At 38.8% G+C, this 8,201-nt stretch overlaps 1 protein-coding gene across 1 annotated transcript in view; it reads left to right on the top strand.

The window, feature by feature from the left end:
- The first annotated feature begins 541 nt into the window (after positions 1-541).
- map3k13 (mitogen-activated protein kinase kinase kinase 13) overlaps positions 542-8,201 on the top strand; it is a 42,412-nt gene continuing 34,752 nt past the window's right edge. Inside the window, exon 1 of the mRNA XM_008403937.3 lies at positions 542-664. The gene's annotated coding sequence lies outside the window, so the exon portion shown is untranslated. The remainder of the gene's footprint in view (positions 665-8,201) is intronic.

The raw sequence follows: 8,201 nt of genomic DNA, 5'->3' as shown, positions 1-8,201 counted from the left end.
CGAAAGTGTGAAAGGAGGGGGTCTGGTCAAATGGAAGAAAACATATTTTTTTCAACAACATGGAAAATGCTATGTGTGAAGAAAAACAAGCCATTCATGTCTCTGTGAGCATGGTAGTGGCATTATAATACTGTGAAGTTGTTTTTGTCCAGCTGGCTTCCCAGAAAGTTAGTCATAATTAATAGGAAGACAGCAGTAATAAACGCAAAGGGGAAACTATCAGAGGCTACAAAGGACGTCAGACAGGGGAGGTTCACACTCTGGCAAGAAAATGACCCGAAACAACTACAATGGTATAATTTATATCAAAAAGTTCAGTTCATTTTTGTTCTTAATTTTACGATATGTATTATTTTCTCTCTATGTCACATTCATTTACTTATTTGTGCTGGTTTAGTAAATATTGCAATGATTCCCATTGGATGTAACAACAAAACCTAAAGAAATGTAATGAAAAGTTTCGCGAAGCACTGCAATGACAGATTTTCTTCTTTCTTTGACCGTACCCCGTTGTCAGTCCAGAATAGACGATCTTTGCCACTGTTTACAGGTGACAGTGTCAGGAAGTGACGTAGCACGCTCGTGAGACCGTACCATTCTAGTAGCTGGATAGATGGACGGAGGGTCAGCTGCGGACCGACGTCTCATTCAGAGGAGAGAAACGGTAACTATCTTATATTAATGTCGCTGTTTATCGAGAGTTTGAGCTTCAGTGAGAAGTTACAGACCTGCGTGGTGTTTCGAGGTGTTGGTGGAAACATCTCGGTTCGGTGCTGGGATGGAGCTGAAGCTGCTGACCGAGGCAGCTGTCAGAGCTGCACTTTAACTGCCTTTAGCACGACGACCAGTACTGATAATAGAACTGTAAATACGTCTTTATCAATGGACTCCGAATCCTTCGTGTTTTCTAGATGTTTTGCAGCAGTAACCCACACCTGCATGTTTTCATTTATTTCAGCCCTGACAGGTTGGCAGTGAAGCAGGTCCTGGGTTTGAAAGCAGGAGTTAAAGGTTAAGACTCTTATTCTCCATTATGTAACCCAGTGAGCAGTGCTGCTCTGTTTTGATCGGCTCACAGACCCTTTAGTTGTTTTAGCTGTTTAAACCAGAAGAAGGAGTAAATTACAGTTCTGCTGTGGGAGAGGAGGGAAAATTATAGTGTCCAGGGGAGAGATGTTTGTTTTGCTGTCCACAGATTGGACTTTTGTTGAGCATGTTTGACTACGTGGCTGGGACAGGTTGGTTTTTACTGTAAACCTCCAGTTTATTTTCATTTTGCACTTCTGGCTGAAGTGAGCTCAAACCAGTCCATATTCAGTACAAATGTAGTGTTTTTATTTGGTAGGAAAACTAGCTTTGACAATTAAATACTTATATCTATTCTATATGAATTAGTTAAATTTTAAGAACAGTTATTTATATTTAAAAAAAAAAACATTTCTATTGAAGCCATTTTAAAAGGCTAAGGCAGTGGTGCAGATTCAAATGTGGAGAATTCTGGGTATGTTCCCTTTATCTTATCCTTGGGGATTCTCAAAACCTACTTATCCAGTGATTGAACCAATAGCTCATTCCTCAGACTCACTGACAAATTCCAAACCAGTGAAAATTGCAACTTTGTTTTAGATGAAATAAAGACCACCACAGATGAAGGACCACACATGATACATTCTTATGTGCTTTAATCTACTCGACGAGAAATAAACCAAAATGCAGAAACTTTGGCTACATTCACACAGCAGGAAAAAGTGAGTGAAATAAATTTTGTTTGCCCATATGCAACTCATATCCAACTTTTTCATGGCAGTTTGAAAGACCAAATTTTACATGCGGTACCATATCATATACGTATTCAATCATTTTCAATGCGTCCGCAGTCTGAATGGTTATCCAACTATGATGTCATTGACTTGAGACATGCATCATAATTCTTCTCCAGTGAAGTGGTAAATCTGGACATCAACAGTTGCAAGCGGTGCCAACACTTTAGTAGTACGGATGTCCTTGCAAAAAAAATAAAAAATACCAAAAATTGTAATTGACTAACAAGATCTATTTGTGAATGCAGCCGATGTGTTTATAAAACAAGAGTACTCCCTTTGAGCTTTCATAAGTCATTTCCACTTAATGATGTTTACAATCTGTCCAGCATACTGGAACACTGGAAAAGCTCACAAAGAGTGGTGTGGACATTGTGATATAGCATATTTTCCTAGATTTGCGCTTTCCCTTTAAGATCTTTCTTTATTGATTTTCAATCAATCAATCAAATTTTATTTGCATAGCATATTTCAGCAGCAAGGCATTTCAAGGTGCTTTACATAATTAAAGAAAAAATAAAAACAGTATGTGACATTAATAAATAGATGAAAAGTAAAGATAAAAACATCGAAGACTTCAAAACCCGCACTCTAAACCTAATTTAGCCATAACCAACTCTAAACAGGTGGGTTTTAAGTTGAGATTTAAAGGCACCCAGTGTTTCAGCTGTTTTACAGTTTTCTGGAAGTTTGTTCCAAATTTGTGGTGCATAGAAACTGAATGCTGCTTCTCCTCGTTTGGTTCTGGTTCTGGGGATGCAGAGCAGACCAGAACCAGAAGATCTGAGGGGTCTAGATGGTTGGTACAGCAATAACAGATCTTTAATGTATTGTAGTGCTAAACCGTTCAGTGATTTTTAAACTAACAACAGTATTTTAAAGTCTATTCTTTGAGCTACAGGGAGCCAGTGTAGGGACTTTAAAACTGGTGTTATGTGCTCTATCTTCCTGGTTTTAGTGAGAACACGAGCGGCAGCGTTCTGGATCAGCTGCAGCTGTTTGATTGATTTATTAGTCAGACCTGTGAAGACGCTGTTGCAGTAATCAATGCGGCTAAAGATAAACGCATGGATGAGCTTCTCTAGATCGTGCTGAGACACAAGTCCTCTAATCCTGAAGATGTTCTTCAGATGATAGAAGTCCGACTTTGTGACTGTCTTAATGTGGCTCTGAAGGTTCAGGTCAGAGTCAATCACTACTCCCAGGTTTCGGGCCTGATCGCTGGTTTTTAGTTGTAATAACTGAAGCTGTGCATTGATTCTAGTTCGTTCATCTTTAGGTCCAAATATAATAACTTCAGTTTTGTTTCTGTTCAGCTGGAGAACGTTTTGGCACATCCAGACATTTATCTGTTCTAAGCATCTATTCAGTGATCGGATGGGTTCGGAGTCACCTGGTGACATCATGATGTAGAGCTGTGTATCATCCGCATAGTTATGGTAGCTAATCTTATTTCCTGTTATAACCTGAGCCAGTGGAAGCATATAAATATTGAAAAGGGGTCCTGGGATTGAACCTTGGGGTACCCCACATGTGACCTTTGACCTCTGATGAGAAGTTTCCGATTGAAACAAAGAAATCCCTGTTTTTTATGTAAGATTCAAACCAGTTGAGCACTGGACCGGAGAGTCCGACCAAACTCTCCAGTCGATTCAGTAAAATGTCATGGTCACCGGTGTCGAAAGCTGCACTGAGGTCCAACAGAACCAGCACTGTGGTTCTTCCACAGTCTGTATTTATATGGATATTATTGAACACTTTTACAAGGGCCGTCTCCGTGCTGTGGTGAGCATCCATATGTGTTTGCATGGTTGCTTTCCCTTTTCCATTTAAGTATATCAGTTAACTTGGGTCGACAGAATAAATTGAACACAGATGATGCCTTATTTTATGTTTTCTCTACATCCTCTCACCCTGCATGATTTTTTTCAAGCTGACCAGCTTCAGAGTACATCTGATACAAATCAAACATAATACTTCATCTGTCCTTCGTGAAGACTTCATGTCACAACAGTTTCATGGTCCGACCTCTCATCTCCATCGACATCTTCTGACAGCAGAGAGTGTTGGCGTCTGAGCAGTGGACTCTGTGTGTGTGTGTGTGTGTGTGTGTGTGTGTGTGTGTGTGTGTGTGTGTGTGTGTGTGTGTGTGTGTGTGTGTGTGTGTGTGTGTGTGTGTGTGTGTGTGTGTGTGTGTGTGTGTGTGTGTGTGTGTGAGTGCGTGCGTGCGTGCGTGCGTGCGTGTGTGCTGTCGGCAGCATTGTGTTCCACCCTCATCGTGCTGAGTTTCCAGTAAGTGTCCACGTGCTTCACAAATGCAGTGCAGCCACAGTTCACGCTAGACACCAATCAGCCAAATGCAGCCTCTCTCCCAGCTAACGGGGAGTGGAAAGCAGTTCCTCTCAGGTGTTCTTAGCTGAGACATGCAAACAGATGACGTCTGAATTACACAAACACAATCAGCTACACTGGGAATAATTATGCTTCACCTGAACTCAAGAAAATTGAGGTGATAGTTTTTTTTTATTATTACTTCTGTCAAGACATTAAACTGAAACTTCTGGTATTTACAATAAGGCTGGTTGAAACTTTTGCATAGAAAAATCTATTTAGGAGTAGTGGTGTATTGTTAGTTCAGATTTTTTTTTTCTTTTTGTAGACTTTATTTTTTTCTTGCTTGGATAATTATTGCCTCTGGTTTTGGATACAGTGTAGCTGTAATATTTTTTTATTATCTTTTAGAACAATTGTTATGAATTGTAACCATGGCAACAAGTTTTTTATTTTTATTTTTTTTTACAATTGGGAGTACCTGCTTAGCATCTCAGAAGCTCAAATAATATCTAAAGTATAATACCATCAATGCGTAAAGATCATGATTTAGAGAGCAGAAATTTGAAGCAAAAGCAAATGAGGTGGATTAGTAGAGCCTGCCAACCACTTATGGTGTCATTCATGGCATGTTGTCTTGGAATATCGTCTGTGGTGCCCTGACATTGAGTTTTTAAAATGTCATTAATTAAGTTTAAATTTGAAAATAATCACAGCCTTCTTGGCAATTAATCTATCACTGCACCACTGCTGCTCTAAAACTAAAGCTTACTCTTTACCAAATCTGCTTCAGTATAATGCATTACATCAACTGGTGCAGATGTACCTTGAAATGACACTCTTTAATCACATTAAATTTTATTTTTCAAATATTTTAACATTTGCTGAAGCTTCAACATTGAAAAAAATAGTTAAAACTGCAAAATGAAGCAATCAATCTATGTTTTGAAGACTTGCAAATATTTCCAGTTCTTTGTTGTCATAATAAATCATAGCTGTCTTCTTACTACCCTATTTTCCTTGATATAACAATATATGATCAATGATATGATCATTGCCAATACGCCAAAAAAAAAAAGATTTCAGCCTTGTATCTTGGAAACGTGATTGTACCCCTAGTTACAATCACAAGCTGGAAGGTATTTTGTCTGAATTTTGTGTTATAGGCCAGCAATTAAGCATTCCCAAAGCATGATGCTGCCACCACCATATGTTAGTGTGGGGATGACACATTCAGTGGTTTGTGGAGCATTTTCCAACACACAAACAGGCTAACAACAATTTCTTTTTTTTTTTTATTTGTGATAGCTTCCTGGTTATTTCTTCAAATTGCTGTGTCACCTACATGATTTGAGAGATTCCCAGATTAGAATGCTGTTTTAAAACCTAGCCCGGCTTTAAACTTCACCTGTCTGCTGCACTCTTTTTTTTTTTTTCGTGTTGCTGTTTGTTCACTAATTTTCTCTAACAAACTTCACTGAGCAGCAGCAATTATCCTGGGATTCAATTACATGGACTCTGTTATAATTATATAATCAGCTTATAAAGAGTTTGTGCTACAACTTTAATTACCATATTTTCCGCACTATAAGGCACAACTAAAAACCTTTAATTTCCTCAGATGTACCTTTAAATGACACTCTTTAATCACATTAAATTTTATTTTTCAAATATTTTAACATTTGCTGAAGCTTCAACATTGAAAAAAATAGTTAAAATTGCAAAAGCCGACAGTGCGCCTTATAATCCGGTGCACCTTATATATGGACCAATATTGAGCCACAACAGGTCTAGCAACTACGGTAAGCAGCCGCCGACTTCATTTTCCCCCGTAGAAGAAGAAGTTCGCGGTGCATGCTGGGATAGTTGTCAGACTGCTGGTTTGTTGATAAAGTTTGATAATACATTTATAGCCAGGGGGGAAGGGGCGGAGGAAGAGAGACAGACTGTGGCGGCAGCGTGTCGGTTGGTCTGTGTTACCCAGAAAGCAGTTGGGCACAATATCGCAACACCAACACCGTGAGTGAAACAACGACTGGGGCAGCCTACTATATAAAGTACTCGGGGACCACTTTTTTTTTTACAAATGTGGATGTGTAATAATAGAGTACAGAACAAATTGGCAACCCAAACTGAAGCGTCTATTCTATGCGCCTTATAATGCAGTGTGCCTTATATATGAAAAACGTTTTAAAATAAACCATTCATTGAAGGTGCGCCTTATAGTGCGGAAAATACGGTAGTCAAGGATGTTTTGGTTTGATTCTGCCACAGTTAATTGTTTTTTTCTTTTACCCCACTCAATTCAGTTAAAATATCCTTTTTATTTATCCTCAAAGGAAAATTTCAAGGCACATGAGTAACACAAAGCAGACTGAAATCGAATAGCTCAAACAATAGAGATAAAAAAAATTCACAAATGCTTAATAAATGTTTGAATATGTATAAGTGGTAGTGCACATGTGCAGTGTGAAGTACTTATGTAGCTTAAGTTCAACAGTGCAGCAGGAGTTCATAGTTGGACTGGGAGGATCTGCTGGTCCTGGGAAGACATTTAACCAGTGACCACAAAATCTGATAATGCTTCCTTGTCAGAGTTGCACTGCTGCACACAGAGGCACATTCCTTTGTGGTGATAAATAGGGAAACTTCTTTATCTTGGCTCAGTCTCAGACTGGGTACAACTTCCGATGGCTGGAAATACCCAGCTCTGTCCCAAGTGTGATGACCATGCTGAAAATAATCAACAGCATTTTTATTGTTTGCTTCTGCTGGTATAAATAATTATTTTGTCCTATTTCTTTGCAACTTAAATCTGAATCTTTAAACTACCACAATTGTCAAGTTTTCTATGTGTTCTACAGGAATGTCATGTAACATATAGGATTATGTGAAAACTATAAGAAGTCCCCTAGTAAGTCCAGAAAAAACGGAAGGAGTTCTGTAGGTGTTCATTCATTCATCATTGTGACAGGTCTCAGCTCAAACCTAAATTTTGATTGTGACTTTGTGAAAACATGTGAAAATTTATGTTTCCATTCCAGACTTCTTTTATCCAATCTTTAGGTGGACTAACTCATACTCAGCCTTTTCAGGGTATTACATCACAATGAGAAAAATATAGAATGCCCCTTGGTTTTATCCTTTATTTAGAGGATAAGACCAAATCCCGTCATCTTGAATAAGTCGGCCACCTTGAATGGAGCTGTTGCTGCAGCAACATGGCGCTGATTTTGAGAACACCTGCACATCTGAGCAGTTGAGTCCTGAGCGTCAGCAGAAGCATCAGTGCGGTGCTGATGCTGGCATCCGGACAGGAAGCTGTATTAATGTAATTGACATGTGTAACAGCAGGAGCAGTGCAGCCTTGCAGCTGGTCTCATCTCTTTAATCCAAGTTTTGGATTGTTGCCTGGCCCGTTTTAGGTCACATTATGTAGCCGTGCTCCGTCAGGCTGTGTTTTATGTGGCTGGATGTGATTTTTATGAGAGAGATTTATTTTGATTGTGTATGGTTAGGGGTCTGAACCTTCTTCATTCCTCCTTTGATAATCTGGATTCTCATACAAGGTCCTATGAAATCTGTGAACCATCAGTTTCATGGTCAAATCTCAGTGGCAATAGTTTTGGGCTTTTATGGTAAAGTTTGAAAAGCCAATATCCAAGCAAATAGATGTTTTTTCTTGCAATGTGTAAAAATTAGGATACGCTGAATGCATTTGGATTTGCATGCAACCCAAGCACGCTGAAATCTAATCTGCCAGGTCTGCTTGAACTACAAATGGAAACCAGAGAGCCTCTGTTACCGTAAATCGGTTATTCATTTGCAGATTCTTATTTAAAGAGATTAAAGCAGGATTAACTGAAAACACTGGTGTGCGAGTTTAACTCGAGTTGGTTTAGACAGTCATCTGAGCTGCGGGTGTGACATGTTGATTCAATACGAGATTTGGTACATTTAAAATGACTGGTAATTAACAAATAAAAGGTTGGATTAAAGATAATCTTTAAGGTTGTATTTTTTTATCTTCTTTTTTGCCAGGTTCATTCA

The sequence above is a fragment of the Poecilia reticulata genome, chromosome 2 (assembly GCF_904066995.2).
Source record: "Poecilia reticulata chromosome 2, P_reticulata-male-v2, whole genome shotgun sequence".
In the NCBI taxonomy this organism is placed as follows: Eukaryota; Metazoa; Chordata; class Actinopteri; order Cyprinodontiformes; family Poeciliidae; genus Poecilia; species Poecilia reticulata.
The sequence above is the reverse complement of the archived record's forward strand: the minus strand, read 5'-3'. Positions and strand labels throughout refer to the sequence as shown.